At 42.9% G+C, this 18,622-nt stretch overlaps 1 protein-coding gene across 1 annotated transcript in view; it reads right to left on the reverse strand.

The window, feature by feature from the left end:
- LOC115155560 (NEDD8-conjugating enzyme UBE2F) overlaps positions 1–427 on the reverse strand; it is an 83,707-nt gene extending 83,280 nt beyond the window's left edge. Inside the window, exon 1 of the mRNA XM_029702271.1 lies at positions 311–427. The gene's annotated coding sequence lies outside the window, so the exon portion shown is untranslated. The remainder of the gene's footprint in view (positions 1–310) is intronic.
- Between the last annotated feature and the right edge of the window lie 18,195 nt (positions 428–18,622).

Genomic DNA, 18,622 nt, shown 5'->3' on the forward strand with positions numbered 1-18,622 from the left:
AAAGTCATTCACATAAAATGTGAATCGAGGTAAAGTGGTCCACCGGCAAACACCCTAAAACCTTGGATGGTGACAGTTCTTGTTTTATTGGTGATTAATAATCCTAAACAATCTATTGAATCACTGTGCACCAATCTAAATTACATAATACAAAAAAATCCCCATCAACATCCGTCAGTTTAAGCTAGAGATATGCATTTCAATCCACTGCATCCGCCTATGTCGGCCTTCTGCATATGCGGTGGAAGGTGGTGGAGCTACAGAGGTGTTTGTCAGACAATGAGACATCCCGAAAATAGGTTTTTCTCACAAATGTCTGTAGTGTCCGAACGGCTGTACGACCCCCACAAATGTTACGGGACTTGTCTGAAGTTGGTAGAGCTGATGTGCCAACTTCTGTCTGTAGCGTCCGAACACGATGGTGTTTTGCACTACGAACCAGGAGTCACAGGACTCGTCAGAAGGTAACCCATACAAACAAATGAAAGTATGGAGGTAGTTTTGTGCCAACAAAAATAAGGGGTTAAATATGTCTAAAGTATAATTTCATAAACTTTATTATATCTCCTAGATTGAGGACAGACACTTCAAAACAATATTCCTTATGATTTATTTTTTAACTGTATTTTTTGGTCATTTATAAATGTGTTATTCAATGCATTCAATATCTTATCAACGTCTTAGACTTGAACTTCTTGGGTTTCACTGTATTTGACATAGTCTTGGAAATCCCATCTAATGTGGGAGGCAACCTGTCTGCCTAGGGAGTTTGGTCAAGCTGGTTGAGCTAGTCAGACCATACCAGATTGGTCAAGCTGGTGGAAACATGGTTAAGCTGGTAGACCAGCTTGTTCAAGATGGCTATTGTAATGGCATTGCTTGAGCTGATATTGACATTGGGATTTATGTTCATTTATTTTTCCATTCAGAACTCTCATGTAAAAAGAAACATATTGACCAAATTTGTATTTGATTTGTTAGTTTTTGTTGGGGGAGGGGGGGTTACAAGTACATTATCCATTTCAAATTATATGTTTATAAACATGTACCTGTAGAACAAGAAAAAAACAGTAAAAAATACATAGAGTTTAAGTGATAATAAATTCAATAAAAACAGGAAATGAAAAAAAAAATAAGTGGGCATCCACCCCCAACGTCCCATCTCATCCCATTCCCCAAACCCCACCCAGCCAACATGTCTCCAACCAAGCCTCCCATCAGTAATTGTCTCTGATTGATTGAGAGATTCAAGGAGCTGTCATTGTTAAGTAACATAATACATTGAACAAAAGTATAAACGCAACATGTAACGTGATGGTCCCATGTTTCATGAGCTAAAATAAAAGATCCCAGAAATGTTCCATATGTACAAAAAGCTTATTTCTCTCACATTTTGTGCACAAATTTGTTTACATCCCTGTTAGTGAGCATTTCTCCTTTGCCAAGATAATACCTGACAGGTGTGGCATATCAAGAAGCTGATTAAACTAGAGGTCGGTTTGGTTACACCAGCCTCATCTTGGGAGTTGAAAGGCTTGAAGTCATAAACAGAACAATGCATTGCGAAGGGCTGCTGGCAAAACGCACAAAAGTGTTATTTTGAATGAATGCTTACGAGCCTGCTGCTGCCTACCATCGCTCAGTCAGACTGCTCTATCAAATCATAGACTTAATTATAACATATTAACACACAGAAATACGAGCCTTTGGTCATTAATATGGTCGAATCCGGAAACTATCACGTTTATTCTTTAAGTGAAATACGGAACCGTTCCGTATTTTACCTAACGGGTGGCATCCATAAGTCTAAATGTTCCTGTTACATTGCACAACCTCCAATGTTATGTCATAATTACGTAAAATTCTGGCAAATTAGTTCGCAACGAGCCAGGCGGCCCAAACTGTTGCATATACCCTGACTCTGCGTGCAAGGAACGCAAGAGAACTGACACAATTTCACCTGGTTAATATTGCCTGCTAACCTGGATTTCTTTTAGCTAAATATGCAGGTTTAAAAATATATACTTCTGTGTATTGATTTTAAGATAGGCATTGATGTTTATGGTTAGGTACAGTCGTGCAACGATTGCGCTTGTTTTCACAAATGCGCTTTTGTTAAATCATCCCCGTTTGGCAAAGTCGGCTGTCTTTGTTAGGAAGAAATAGTCTTCACAGTTCGCAATGAGCCAGGCGGCCCAAACTGCTGCATATACCCTGACTCTGTTTGCAAGAGAAGTGACACATTTTCCCTAGTTAAAAGAAATTCATGTTAGCAGGCAATATTAACTAAATATGCAGGTTTAAAAATATATACTTGTGTATTGATTTTAAGAAAGGCATTGATGTTTATGGTTAGGTACACGTCCGAGCAAAGACTGTCATTTTTCGCGAATGCGCACCACATCGATTATATGCAATGCAGGACTGGCTAGATAAACTAGTAATATCATCAACCATGTGTAGTTAACTAGTGATTATGATTGATTGATTGTTTTTTATAAGATAAGTTTAATGCTAGCTAGCAACTTACCTTGGCTTCTTACTGCATTCGCGTAACAGGCAGGCTCCTCGTGGAGTGCAACGTAAAGCAGGTGGTTAGAGCGTTGGACTAGTTAACCGTAAGGTTGCATCCCCAAACTGACAAGGTAAAAATCTGTCGTTCTGTCCCTGAACAAGGCAGGTAACCCACCGTTCCTAGGCCGTCATTGAAAATAAGAATGTGTTCTTAACTGACTAGTTAAATAAAGGTCCAAAAAATATATATATATATATATATATATGAAAAAATCGGCAAATCGGTGGCCAAAAATACTGATTACCGATTGTTATGAAAACTTGAAATCGGCCCTAATTAATCGGCCATTCTGATTAATCGGTCGACCTCTAGATTAAACATCATGGTCATTACACAGCTGCACCTTGTGCTGGGGACAATAAAAGGCCACTCTAAAATGTGCAGTTTTGTCACACAACACAATGTTCCCTCAAGTTTTGAGGGAACGTGCAATTGGAATGCTGACTGCAGTAATGTCGACCAGAGCTTTTGCCAGAGAATTTAATGTAATTTCTCTACCATAAGCCACCTCCAATGTTGTTTTAGAGAATTTGGCAGTACGTCCAACCGGCCTCTCAACTGCAGACCATGTGTATGGCGAGCGGTTTGCTGATGTCATTGTTGTGAACAGAGTGCCTCATGGTGGCAGTGGGGTTATAGTATGGGCAGGCATAAGCTACGGACAACGAACACATTTGCATTTTATCGATGGAAATTTGAATGCACAGAAATACCGTGACGAGATCCAGAGGCCCATTGGGAGGCCCATTTTTTTTAAGGTATCTGTGACCAAAGGATGCATATCTGTATTCCCAGTCATGTAAAATATACAGATTAGGGCCTAATGAATTTATTTCAATTGACTGATTTCCTTATATGAACTATAACTCAGTAAAATCTTAGAAATTGTTGCGTGTTGCATTTACATTTTGGGGGGACACAGCGAACTGGCTCCTCGTGGAGTTGAGGCCAATTTCACCATGAAACATTTCCTTGGTGCTAAATGTAACCGATGTGAAATGGCTAGCTTGTTAGTGGTGGTGCGCGCTAATAGCGTTTCAATCGGTGACGTCACTCGCTCTGAGACCTGAAGTAGTTGTTCTCCTTGCTCTGCAAGGGCCGTGGCTTTTGTGGCGCGATGGGTAACGGGTAATGATGCTTCGTGGGTGTCAGTTGTTGATGTGTGCAGAGGGTCCCTGGTGCAAGCCCAGGTTGAGGCGAGGAGAGGGACGGAAGCGATGCTGTTGACCCGGATCACTGGTTGCTGCGGCAAAGGAGGTCGTCAAAAGGGGGGTGAGTGTAACCGATGTGAAATGGCTAGCTAGTTAGCGGGGGTGCGCGCTAATAGCGTTTCAATCGGTGACGTCACTCGCTCTGAGACCTGAAGTAGTTGTTCTCCTTGCTCTGCAAGGGCCGTGGCTTTTGTGGCACAATGGGTAACGATGCTTCGTGGGTGTCAGTTGTTGATGTGTGCAGAGGGTTCAAGCCCAGGTTGGGGCGAGGAGAGGGACGGAAGCTATACTGTTACAGACTGTATTATGGGATGACAAGGTCATATTTTTCCATATTCTGTTGCGGTTTTTCAGATTCAATTATATCTGTTCAACATACTTTTTTAATGGCTAGCTCAGAATATGAACTTTCCAAAAGTTGTTTTACAGTCCATTGGGAAAGTATTCAGACCCCTTCCCTATTTCCACATTTTGTTACGTTACAGCCTTATTCTAAAATTGATTAAATTAATTTTCTCCCTCATACATCGACACACAATACCCCATAATGACAAAGCCAAAACAGGTTTTTAGAAATGTTTGCAAATGTAGTAAAAAAATATATAAATCCCTTATTTACATAAGTATTCAGACCCTTTGCTATGAGACTCAAGTGAGCTCAGGTGCATCCTGTTTCCATTGATCATCCTTGAGATGTTTCTACAACTTGATTGGAGTCCACCTGTGGTAAATTCATTTGATTGGACATGATTCCGAAAGGGACACACCTGTCTATATAAGGTCCCAATGGACAATACATGTCAGAGCAAAAACCAAGCCATGAGGTCGAAGGAATTGTCCGTAGATCTCAGAGACAGGATTATGTTGAGGCACAGATCTGGGAAGGTACCAAAATATTTTTGCAGGATTGAAGGTCCCCAAGAACACAGTGGCATCCAACATTCTTAAATGGTATAAGTTTGGAACAACCAAGACTCTTCCTAGAGCTGGCCGCCCGGCCAAACTGAGCAATTGTGGGAGAAGGGCCTTGGTTCTGGAGGTGACCAAGAACCTGATGGTCACTCTGACAGAGCTCTAGAATTCCTCTGTGGAGTTGAGAGAACCTTCCAGAAGGACAACCATCTCTGCAGAACTCCACCCATCAGGCCTTTATGATAGAGTGGCCAGACAGAAGCCACTCCTCTGTAAATGGCCCACTTGAAGTTTGCCAAAAGGGACCTAAAGAACTCTCAGACCATGAGAAACAAGATTCTCTGGTCTGATGAAACCCATATTGAACTCTTTAGCCTGAATGCCAAGCGTCACATCTGGAGGAAACCTGGCACCATCCCTACGGTGAAGCATGGTGGTGCCAGCATCATGCTGTGGGGATGTTTTTCACTGGCAGAGACTGGGAGACTAGTCAGGATCAAGGGAAAGATTAATGGAGCAAAGTACAGAGAGATCCTTGATAAAAACCTGATCCAGAGCGCTTAGGATCTCAGACTGGGGTGAAGGTTCACCCTCCAACAAGGACAACGACCATAAGCACACAGCCAAGACAACACAGGTGTGGCTTCGCGACAAGTCTTTGAATGTCTTTGAGTGGCCTGGCCAGAGCCCGGCCCTTTCGAACATCTCTGGAGATACCCGAAAATAGCTGTGCAGCGAAGCTCTTCATCCAACCTGGGAGAGCTTGAGAGGATCTGCAGAGAAGAATGGGAGAAACTCCCCAAGTACAGGTGTGCCAAGCTTGTAGCGTCATACCCAAGAAGACTCAAGGCTGTACTTGCTGCCAAATGTGCTTTAACAAAGTACTGAGTAAAGGGTCTGAATACTTATGGAAATGTCAATTTTTTATTTGTAATAAATGTGCGAAAATGTCGGGAAAAAAACCTGTTTTTGCTTTGTTATTATGGGGTATTGTGTGTAGATTTATGAGGGTGGAAAACAATTTAATCCATTTTAGAATAACGCTGTAATGTAACAACATGTGGAAAAATTCAAGGGGTCTGATTATAAAGTTCAGTCCTTCTGGGAGCCCAGAAAATGTATTTATAAATCCCATCATTGAATGGCTCGGTAGTTGGGTTTCTCAAGGGACACCATACAGCATACAGTGCCTTCACACAAAAACGATACTTTTTCCACATTTTGTAAAAAAAAATTAAAGCAAATAAAGGATGAAATATTAAACATCTTGATTAGATAAGTATTCAACTCCTTATTTATTTAATTAAGAGGTTTACCTCTTTTTCCAGCTACAATTAAAAAAACATATGAGTCAGAAGCTATGCCCCTATGGAGCTTGAGTGACAACAACAATTTGAATGACCTCCCATTTAATTTGAACAAAAATTGTCTTGTTTATCTTGGTATAAAAATGTTGAATAAACTTCACAACCTGTCTATCAGCAAACTTTGCACCTGTCCTTAGGGCAGTAACGGAAGACCTTGATAGGTGGATGGACCTGCCATTATCATGGATGGGTAGAATTTATCTGATTTAAAATGAATGTTTTGCCCATACTTTTGTATCATCTCTAGATGGTACAATTATATATAACGAAAAATTATTTTAATGAACACAATAAATAATCATTGTCACTTTACCTCTACCTACATGTACATATTACCTCAATTACCCTGACTTAAAAAAATATATATTTCACCATTATTTAACCTGGTAGGCCAGTTGAGAACAAGTTCTCATTTACAACTACGACCTGGCCAAGATAAAGCAAAGTAGTGCGACAAAAACGACAACACAGTTACACATGGGATAAACAAATGTACAGTCAATAACACAATAGAAAAATCTGTATACAGTGTGTGCAAATGAAGTAAGGAGGTAAGGCAATAAATAGGCCAATAGTGGCAAAGTAATTACAATTTAGGAATTAACACTGGAATGATATATGTGCAGATGAGGATGTGCAAGTAGATATACTGGTGTGCAAAAGAGCAGAAAAACAAAAACAAATATGGGGATGAGGTAGGTAGTTGGTTGAATGGGTTATTTACAGATGGGCTGTGTACAGCTGCAGCGATCGGTAAGCTGCTCTGACAGTCAGTTAGTGAGGGAGATATAAGTCTCAAACTTCAGTGATTTTTGCAATTCGTTCCAGTCATTGGCAGCAGAGAACTGGAAGGAAAGTTGGCCAAAATAGGTGTTGGCTTTGGGGATGATCAGTGAAATATACCTGCTGGAGCACGTGCTACGGGTGGGTGTTGCTATGGTGACCAGTGAGCTGAGATAAGGCGGAGCTATACCTAGCAAAGACTTACCGATGACCCTGAGCCAGTGGGTTTGGCGACGAATATGTAGTGAGGACCAGCCAACGAGAGCATACAGGTCACAGTATATAGTATATGGGGCTTTGGTGACAAAACAGATGGCACTGTGATAGACTGCATCCAATTTGCTGAGTAGAGTGTTGGAGGCTAATTTGTAAACGACATCGCCGAAGTCAAGGATCGGTAGGATAGTCAGTTTTACGAGGGTAAGTTTGGCGGCATGAGTGAAGGATGCTTTGTTGCGAAATTGGAAGCCGATTCTGGATTTAATTTTGGATTGGAGATGCATAATGTGAGTCTGGAAGGAGAGTTTACAGTCTAGCCAGACACCTAGGTATTTATAGTTGGCCACATATTCTAAGTGAGAACCGTCCAGAGTAGTGTTGCTAGTCGGGAGGGCGGGTGCAGGCAGTGATCGGTTGAAAAGCATTCATTTCATTTTACTAGCATTTAAGAGTAGTTGGAGGCCACGGAAGGAGTGTTGTATGGCGTTGAAGCTCGTTTGGAGGTTTGTTAATTAACACAGTGTCCAAAGAATGGCCAGTTGTATACATAATGGTGTCGTCTGCGTAGAGGTGGATCAGAGAATCACCAGCAGCAAGAGCGACATCATTGATATATACAGAGAAAAAACGGCCTGAGAATTGAACCCTGTGGCACCCCCATAGAGACTGCCAGAGGTCCGGACAACAGGCCCTTCAATTTGACACACTGAACTCTGAGAAGTAGTAAGTGAACCAGGCGAGGCAGTCATTAGAGAAATTAAGGCTGTTGAGTCTGCCGATAAGATTATGGTGATTGACAGAGTCGAAAGCCTTGGCCAGGTCAATGAAGACGGCTGCACAGTACTGTCTTTTATCGACAGCGGTTATGATATCGTTTAAGACCTTGCGCATGGCTGAGGTGCGCCCGTGACCAGCTCGGAAACCAGATTGCATAGTGGAGAAGGCACGGTGGGATTCGAAATGGTTGATCTGTTTGTTCACTTGGCTTTCGAAGACTTTAGAAAGGCAGGGCAGGATGGATATACAGTTGAAGTTGGAAGTTTACATACACTTAGGTTGGAGTCATTAAAACTAGTTTTTCAACCACTCAATACATTTTTTGTTAACAAACTATAGTTTTGGCAAATCGATTAGGACATCTACTTTGTGCATGACACAAGTCATTTTCTAACAATTGTTTACAGACAGATTATTTAATTTATAATTCACTGTATCACAATTCCAGTGGGTCAAGAAGTTTACATACACTAAGTTGACTGTGCCATTAAACAGCTTGGAAAATTCCAGAAAATGTCATGACTATAGAAGCTTCTGATAGACTAATTGACATCATTTGAGTCAATTGGAGGTGTACCTGTGGATGTATTTCAAGGCCTACCTTCAAACGCAGTGCCTCTTTCCTTGACATCATGGGAAAATCAAAAGAAATCAGCCAAGACCTCAGAGAAAAAAATGTTGACCTCCACAATTCTGGTTTATCCTTGGGAGCAATTTCCAAACGCCTGACGGTACCACGTTCATCTGTACAAACAATAGTACGCAAGTATAAACACCATGGGACCACGCAGCCGTCATACCGCTCAGGAAGGAGACGCGTTCTGCCTCCTAGAGATTAATGTACTTTGGTGCGAAAAGTGCAAATCAATCCCAGAACAACAGCAAACGACCTTGTGAAGATGCTGGAGGAAACAGGTACAAAAGTATCTATATCCACAGTAAAACGAGTCCTATATCGACATAACCTGAAAGGCCGCTCAGCAAGGAAGAAGCCACTGCTCCAAATCCGCCATAAAAAGCCTGACTAGGGTTTGCAACTGCACATGGGGACAAAGATTGTACTTTTTGGAGAAATGTCCTCTGGTATGATGAAACAAAAATATAACTGTTTGGCCATAATGACCATCATTATGTTTGGAGGAGAAATGGAAGTATTGCAAGCTGAAGAAAACCATCCCAACCGTGAAGCACGGGGGTGGCAGCATCATGTTGTGGGGTGCTTTGCTGCAGGAGGGAATGGTGCGCTTCACAAAATAGATGGCATCATTAGGTAGGAAAAGCATGTGGATATATTGAAGCAACATCTCAAGACATCAGTCAGGAAGTTAAAGCTTGGTCGCAAATGGGTCTTCCAAAAGGACAATGACCCCAAGCATACTTCCAAAGTTGTGGCAAAATGGCTTAAGGACAACAAAGTCAAGGTATTGGAGTGGCCATCACAAAGCCCTGACCTCAATCCTATAGAAAATTTGTGGGCAGAACTGAAAAAGCAGTTGCGAGCAAGGAGGCCTACAAACCTGACTCCGTTACACCAGCTCTGTCAGGAGGAATGGGCCAAAATTCACCCAACTTATTGTGGGAAGCTTGTGGAAGGCTACTTGAAACGTTTGACCCAAGTTAAACAATTTAAAGGCAATGCTACCAAATACTAATTGAGTGCATGTAAACTTCTGACCCACTGGGAATGTGATGAAAGAAATAAAAGCTGAAATAAATCATTCTCTCAACTATTATTCTGACATTTCACATTCTTAAAATATAGTGGTGATCCTAACTGACCTTTACTTGGTTTAAATGTCAGGAATTGTGAAAAACTGAGTTTAAATGTATTTGGCTAAGGTGTATGTAAACTTCTGACTTCAACTGTAGGTCTGTAACAGTTTGGGTCTAGAGTGTCTCCCTCTTTGAAGAGGGGGAGGGCGACTAATCAGTGCCCCGCACATTGACTCTGTACCGGTACCCCCTGCATATACTCTCGCTATTGTTATTTTACTGCTGCTCTTTAATTATTCGTTCCTTTTTTTTCTTATTTTTTACTTAACACGTATTTTTCTTAACTGTATTGTTGGTTAAAAGGATCCGCCCTTTTCTTTCAATTTCTGCCTAAATAGATATACCCACATCTAACTGCCTGTAGCTCAGGACCTGAAGCAAGGATATGCATATTCTTGATATCATTTGATTGGTAACACTTTGAAGTTTGTGGAAATATGAAAGGAATGTAGGAAAATATAACACATTAGATATGGTAAAAGATAATACAAAGAATAAAACAACAACATTACCATCACCTTTGAAATGCAAGAGAAAGGCCATAATGTATTATTCCAGCCCAGGCGCAATTTAGATTTTGGCCACTAGGTGGCAGCAGTGTATGTGCAACTTTTAGACTGATCCAATGAACCATTGCATATATGTTCAAAATGATGTATCAAGACTGTCCAAATGTGCCTAATTGAAATATTATTAACTTTTCATGTTCCTAACTGTGCACTCTCCTCAAACAATAGCATGGTATTTTTTCACTGAAATAGCTGCTGTAAATTGGACAGTGCAGTTAGATTAACAAGAATTTAAGCTTTCTGCCAATATCAGATTTGTCTATGTCCTGGGACATTTTCTTGTTACTTACAATCTCTATCAAGGCACAAGGCGAGACCCAAATTCAGATACAGGAGGCAGATGGTTGGAGTCTTACAATGTGTATTAATCCAAAGGGGTAGGCAAGAGAATGGTCGTGGACAGACAAAAATGTCAAAACCAGATCAGAGTCCAGGAGGTACCGAGTGGCAGACAGGCTCGTGGTCAAGGCAGGCAGAATGGTCAGGCAGGCGGGTACAAAGTCCAGAAACAGGCAAGGGTCAAAATCGGGAGGACTAGAAAAAGGAGAATCACCATGAGACATTACATGTTAGAATCACCATGAGACATTACATGTTAGAATCACCATGAGACATTACATGTTAGAATCACCATGAGACATTACATGTTAGAATCACCATGAGACATTACATGTTAGAATCACCATGAGACATTACATGTTAGAATCACCATGAGACATTACATGTTAGAATCACCATGAGACATTGCATGTTAGAATCATCATGAGACATTACATGTTAGAATCACCTTTGGCAGTGATTACAGCTGGGAGTCTTTTTGGGTAAGTTTCTAAGAGCTTTGCACACCTGGATTGTACAATATTTGCCCATTATTCTTTTTTAAATTATTCAAACTGTGTCAAGTTGGTTGTTGATCATTGCTAGACAGCCATTTTCAAGTCTTGCCATGTATTTTCAAGCTGATTTAAGTCAAAACTGTAACTAAGCCACTCAGGAACATTCATTGTCATTTCGTAAGCAACTCCATTATATATTTGTCCTTGTGTTTTTAGGTTATTGTCCTACTGAAAGATGAATTTGTCTCCCAGAGTTGGTTGGAAAGCAGACTGAACCAGGTTTTTCTTTAGGATTTTTCCCGTGTTTAGCTCTATTCCGTTTCTGTTTATCATAAACTCCCTAGTTCTTGCCAATGACAAGCAAACCCATAACATGATGCAGCCACCACCATGCTTGGATATATGAAGAGTGGGAATTCAGTGATGTGTTGGATTTGCCCCCAAACATAATGCTTTATATTCAGAACATAAAATTAATTTATGTGCCACATTTTTTGCAGTTTTACTTTAGTGCCTTATTGCAAACAGGATGCATATTTTAGAATATTTGTATAATGTTCAGGCTTCCTTCATTCCACTCTATCAATTAGGTTAGTGTTTTGGAGTAACTACAATGTTGTTGATCCATCCTCAATTTTCTCCTATCACAGCCATTAAACTCTGTAACTGTTTTAAAGTCACCATTGGCCTCATGGTGAAATCCCTGAGCAGTTTCCTTCCTCGAAGGCAACTCAGTTAGGAAGGACGCCTGTGTCTTTGTAGTGACTGGGTGTATTGATACACCGTCCAAAGTGTAATTAAAAACTTCAACATGCTCAAAGGGATATTGTCACGAGAATTTTCAATCCCAATAATGATAATTAAACAATCATTTCATTTTTTACCAATTTCCCGAGGTTTGTAAGACCCTGGGTTCAATAATAATTGGGCAAAGTCTCAGATTTTATAAAAGGTTTGTTGATCTTTATTCATGAGAGCTCTAAAGTAAAAAATGAGGACCCACTCCTTTTATAATACACACACACATTCCTATCTTTAGACCACTCCCTGCTCAAACAGCCAGTATCTTTCCACTAACCACAAATAATCATCAACATTCTTCAAGGCTTTCACCTCCCCTTCCCCATTGGGGCCCTCTTGGTTTGAAAACCTCTAATGGTTTTCTATTATCTGTTTTACAACTTCGCTCTACTTACATCCCTACTAAAGAATATAATACCCTAGTATCAGAATTCTAACAGAGCTACACACATCCTCATATTATCTTCTTACGATTCTCAAACCTTTCACACTGTTATACAATTTCAGAGTGGAACACTTTACCCATTACCTTAAAACATACAAATTATTCTATCAGATTTTCCATTTCTTTTTTTCCTTTTTTTTTTTTTTTACATAAGGGGTATCCTCATCATTGTCTTATGCAGAGGGCAGCATCATAGGCTAGGCTGCATGATTTTGCATGGATAGCATACCTGAATAATAAGCCAGTCAAGGGGTTCGATCTGTCTGCTTGTCCCCTTGTGTGTTGGGTCTGATGTTCTTCTCCAAGAAGTCTTGAGCCTCCTTGGCAGTGGAAAACGTGTGTATTGTGTTCTGGAAGGTCAAGATTAGTTGTATGGACATATTTGACAGGTGAAGACATAAGGTTGAACATTATGTAAATATACTATTTTGAAAATATATGGAAGGAACATATCCATGATTTTCTTGCACATGTGAATATAAAACATGTAAATAGCCTATATTTTGTAAAGTTATGACAGAAATATCCATGCTTTGTCTCGTCACACTGAGTTGTCAATCACAATTTGAAATGTTCCCAAGCCCAGCCCCCACAAATGGAATTTGCTTAGGTGAAGCGGGATTCACATGAGCTCCAAAAAAGTCTCATTAAGGCATTTTATTTGATTTAATATTCATAAATAAAATATATGGCATGTACGTATAAGCTGTTAGCCAAGGACCTCTCACAAAGCTAATACAACGTGGTGCAGTAGATCTGTCAATGAAAGTCTGTTCTCTCTGGAACAACATGTGTTCACCACCAGGCAGCCTCTGATTGATGGCTCTCCATTTCCACCTTATACATCCACAGAGCAGGCCAGAGGTCAGATGTATTATATCATTTGTGTGTCAGCATTATTGTATAGACTCTGAGGACCCAATACAAAAAAATATTTAAATCATTTAAATAAAAAAATCCCAGAGCTGAGGGTGTATCTACAGTATCTACACATTCTTTACTCCTGCAGTCTGGTCCTGGTCTGGACTCCATGGTGTGACAGTGGCTCCAGAAGCGATGTTGTGGTACTGAGGGAAAGGGGTTTAGGGGCTACGATCTATGATCCCTTTTTTTCCCCCTAGCTTGGCCCCCTTGAAGTATTCACATATGAAACCATTGCCCTATATCACACATAAACAAACATATACACACACATTTTCCCTGCTTAGAGCGGGTGGACATCCATCACAGCAAGCTGCTTATTTTAGTTCTCTTTTCAATTTCTGGCTGGCTTTTTTTACCAAACATTGTGATGGACTCAAGGGGCATGGAGAGGCATATTTTCCTATGGCAGGGTAATTTACTGTCTCTGTGATGGTTTTTACAGATGGAGGTAATTATGTCCCCCGTGGTGCCCACGCAGTTAGGACAAGCTCATGTGACATCCGCTCTTTCTACATCTGATTACACACATAGATACACAAGTGTTGTCACACACACAAACACAGACACTGATCTTTTGATTAGATTTTTTTATTGAACCTTTATTTTAACAGGGAAAATATATTGAGATCTAGGTCTCTTTTACAAATGTGCCCTGTATAATACAACATACAGTGCTTTCAGAAAGTATTCAGACCCATTTACCTTCTTCCACATTTTGTTACTTTACAGCCTTATTCTAAAATGTATTACATTTTTTTAAATCCTCATCAATCTACACAGACTACCCCATAATGACAAAGTCAAAACAGGTTTTTAGAAATCTTTGAAAATGTATTAAAAAACAGAAATACCATATTTACACAAGTATTCAGACCCTTTGCTATGAGACTCAAAATTGAGCTCAGGTGAATCCTGTTTCCATTGATCATATTTGAGATGTTTCTACAACTAGATTGGAGTCCACCTGTGATAAATTCAATTGATTGGACATGATTTGGAAAGGCACACACCTGTCTATATAAAGGTCCCACGGTTGACAGTGCATGTCAGAGAAAAAACCAAGCCATGAGGTCGAAGGAATTGTCCGTAGAGCTCCGAGACAGGACTGTGTCGAGGCACAGATCTGGTGATGGTACCAAAAAAAATCTGCAGAATTTAAGGTCCCCAAGAACAAAGTGGCCTCCATCATTCTTAAATGGAAGAAGTTTGGAACCACCATCTTTCATCCTAGAGCTGGCCGCCCGGCCAAACTGAGCAATCGGGACAGAAGGGCCTTGGTCAGGGAGGTGGCCAAGAACCCGATGGTCACGCTGACAGAGCTCCAGAGTTCTTCTGTGGAGATGGGAGAACTTTCCAGAAGGACAACCATCACTGCAGCACTCCACCAATCAGGCCTTTATGGTAGAGTGGACAGACGGAAGCCACTCCTTAGTAAAAGGCACATGACAGCCTGCTTTGAATTTGCAAAAAGGCACCTAAAGGACTCTCAGACCATGAGAAACAATATTTTGTCATCTGATGAAACAAATGCTTCACTTACATTTACATTTAAGTCATTTAGCAGACGCTCTTATCCAGAGCGACTTACAAATTGGTGCATTCACCTTATGATATCCAGTGGAACAACCACTTTACAATAGTGCATCTAATTCTTTTAAGGGGGGGGGTTAGAAGGATTACTTTATCCTATCCCAGGTATTCCTTAAAGAGGTGGTGTTTCAGGTGTCTCCGGAAGGTGGTGATTGAATCCGCTGTCCTGGCGTCGTGAGGGAGCTTGTTCCACCATTGGGGTGCCAGAGCAGCGAACAGTTTTGACTGGGCTGAGTGGGAACTGTGCTTCCTCAGAGGTAGGGAGGCGAGCAGGCCAGGGGTGGATGAACGCAGTGCCCTTGTTTGGGTGTAGGGCCTGATCAGAGCCTGAAGGTACGGAGGTGCCGTTCCCCTCACAGCTCCGTAGGCAAGCACCATGGACTTGTAGCGGATGCGAACTTCAACTGGAAGCCAGTGGAGAGAGCGGAGGAGCGGGGTGACGTGAGAGAACTTGGGAAGGTTGAACACCAGACAGGCTGCGGCGTTCTGGATGAGTTGTAGGGGTTTAATGGCACAGGCAGGGAGCCCAGCCAACAGCGAGTTGCAGTAATCCAGATGGGAGATGACAAGTGCCTGGACTAGGACCTGCGCCGCTTCCTGTGTGAGGCAGGGTCGTACTCTGCGAATGTTGTAGAGCATGAACCTACAGGATCAAGTCACCGCCTTGATGTTAGTGGAGAACGACAGGGTGTTGTCCAGGGTCACGCCAAGGTTCTTAGCACTCTGGGAGGAGGACACAAGGGAGTTGTCAACCGTGATGGCGAGATCATGGAACGGCAGTCCTTCCCCGGGAGGAAGAGCAGCTCCGTCTTGCCGAGGTTCAGCTTGAGGTGGTGATCCGTCATCCACACTGATATGTCTGCCAGACATGCAGAGATGCGATTCGCCACCTGGCTGTCAGAAGGGGGAAAGGAGAAGATGAATTGTGTGTCGTCTGCATAGCAATGATAGGAGAGACCATGTGAGGATATGACAGAGCCAAGTGACTTGGTGTATAGTGAGAATAGGAGAGGGCCTAGAACAGAGCCCTGGGGGACACCAGTGGTGAGAGCACGTGGTGCGGAGACAGATTCTCGCCACGCCACCTGGTAGGAGCGACCTGTCAGGTAGGACGCAATCCAAGCGTGGGCCGCGTCGGAGATGCCCAACTCGGAGAGGGTGGAGAGGAGGATCTGATGGTTCACAGTATCAAAGGCAGCAGATAGGTCTAGAAGGATGAGAGCAGAGGAGAGAGAGTTAGCTTAGCAGTGCGGAGAGCCTCCGTGACACAGAGAAGAGCAGTCTCAGTTGAATGCCCAGTCTTGAAACCTGACTGATTAGGATCAAGAAGGTCATTTTGAGAGAGATAGCAGGAGAGCTGGCCAAGGACGGCACGTTCAAGAGTTTTGGAGAGAAAAGAAAGAAGGGATACTGGTCTGTAGTTGTTGACATCGGAGGGATCGAGTGTAGGTTTTTTCAGAAGGGGTGCAACTCTCGCTCTCTTGAAGACAGAAGGGACGTAGCCAGCGGTCAAGGATGAGTTGATGAGCGAGGTGAGGTAGGGGAGAAGGTCTCCGGAAATGGTCTGGAGAAGAGAGGAGGGGATAGGGTCAAGTGGGCAGGTTGTTGGGCGCCGGCCATCACAAGACGCGAGATTTCATCTGGAGAGAGAGGGGAGAAAGAGGTCAAAGCACAGGGTAGGGCAGTGTGAGCAGGACCAGCGGTGTCGTTTGACTTAGCAAACGAGGATCGGATGTCATCAACCTTTTTTTCAAAATGGTTGACGAAGTCATCCGCAGAGAGGGAGGAGGGGGGGGAGGGGGAGGAGGATTCAGGAGGGAGGAGAAGGTAGCAAAGAGCTTCCTAGGGTTAGAGGCAGATGCTTGGAATTTAGAGTGGAGGAAACCGGGCACCATCCCTACTGTGAATCATGGTGGTGGCAGCACCATGCTGTGGTGATGTTTTTCAACGGCAGGGACTTGGAGACTAGTCAGGATCGAGGGAAAAATGAACGGGGGAAAGTACAGAGTTCCTTAATGAAAATCTGCTCCAGACTGGTGTATAGGTTCACCTTCCAACAAGACAACGACCCTAAGCACATAGCACATGTCCGTAGCTTATGCCTGCCCGTACCATAACCCCAATGCCACCATGAGGCACTCCGTTTACAACATTGACATCAGCAAACCGCACACCTACACTACACCACACTACACCATACATATCAGTGGCCATCGAAGATGAGCATTTGCCCACTGAAGTTGGTTACGACGCTGAACTGCAGTCAGGTCAACACCCTGGTGAGGACGATGAACAAGCAGATGAGCTGAGCTGAGATTGTTTCTGACAGTTTGTGCAGAAATTCTTTGGTTATGCAAACCCACAGTTTCATCAGTTGTCCATATGGCTCGTCTCAGACAATCCCGCAGGTGAAGAAGCCGGATGTGGAGGTCCTGGGCTGGCATGGTTACACGTGGTCTACGGTTGTGAGGCCAATTGCACGTACTGCCAAATTATCTAAAATGACGTTGGAGGCGGCTTATAGTAGAGAAATAAACATTCAATTTTCTAGCAACAGCTTTGTTGGACATTCCTGCAGTCAGCATGCCAATTGCACGCTCCCTCAAAACTTGAGACATCTGTGGTTTTGTGTTTTGTGCACATTTTGTCCTCAGCACAAAGTGCATCTGTGTAATGATCATGCTGTTTAATCAGCTTCTTGATATGCCACACCTGTCAGGTGGATGAATTATCTTGACAAAGGAGAAATGTTCACTAACAGGGATCTAAACAGTTCCTGCCCGTCTTCTGGAAACAACTGAAACCTTAACTCTTGAACCAGTATATTAAATAATCTTCCTTCTCACTTCGAACCCACCCTTTATGGGACCCCCCCCCCCTTAGCTCTGTCAGGGAGGGGCCTGTCGTCAATGCGACATATGTCTCCCTTCTCGATAGGGCATCCGTGTTCCCATGCTTCGCCGCTGACCTGTGCACAACAGAAAAAGAGAAGCGTTGAAGGGACACCTGGTGACCTGATCATTTGTGTCCCTTCCCCTGGCCATCCAGACCAGGGGAGCATGGTCACACCCTGGAAGTCATTGCAGAGGTGCAGGCTACCGTCCAGGGTGAAATGGGTACCAAGCAGGTAATACTTGAGTGTCTAGCGCCCACTTCACCGCTAGGCACTCTTTCTTGACAACAGAGTACTTTTTCTCTCTGGGTATCAGCTTTCTGTACATGATGGGGTGCTCCTCCTCATTGTGTACCTGGCACAGGACGGCCCCTAGTCCCATGTCGCATGTGTCTGTCTGGACCAACATCGGCACCTGAAAATCAGGCGTTATGAGAATGGGAGCACAGCGCTTCCTTCAGACGCCTGAACGCCGCTTCGGTCTCGCACGTCCATTTCACTGTTTTTGGGAGGTGGGCCATGGTTAGATCGGTAAGGGGGGAGGCTATAGCAGCAAAGTTGGAGATAAACCGGCTGTAGTATCCTGCCAGTCCCAGGAAGGACTTGACCTGTGTCTTGGTGCGTGGAACGGGCAGTCACGTATCACATGGATCTTCGTCTCCTGGAGCTTGACGTTCCCCCGTCAGATCAAATACCCCAGGTACTCCACCTCCTTGAACCCTAGCTTGCATTTCTTGGGGTTTGCTATCAACCCGGCTTAGCTGAGTGTGTCCAGCCCTGCCTGGAGGCACGTCAAGTGCTCTTCCCAACCTTGGCTGTGGATGATGATATCATCCAAATAGGCCACTGTGTACTATTGATGGGATCGGAGGACTTTGTCCATCAGGCGCTGGAACGTGGGCAGGGATTGGTGGAGACTGAATGGGAGCATCCGGTACTGATATAAG

The sequence above is a fragment of the Salmo trutta genome, chromosome 20 (genome assembly GCF_901001165.1).
Source record: "Salmo trutta chromosome 20, fSalTru1.1, whole genome shotgun sequence".
NCBI classification, from domain to species: domain Eukaryota; kingdom Metazoa; phylum Chordata; class Actinopteri; order Salmoniformes; family Salmonidae; genus Salmo; species Salmo trutta.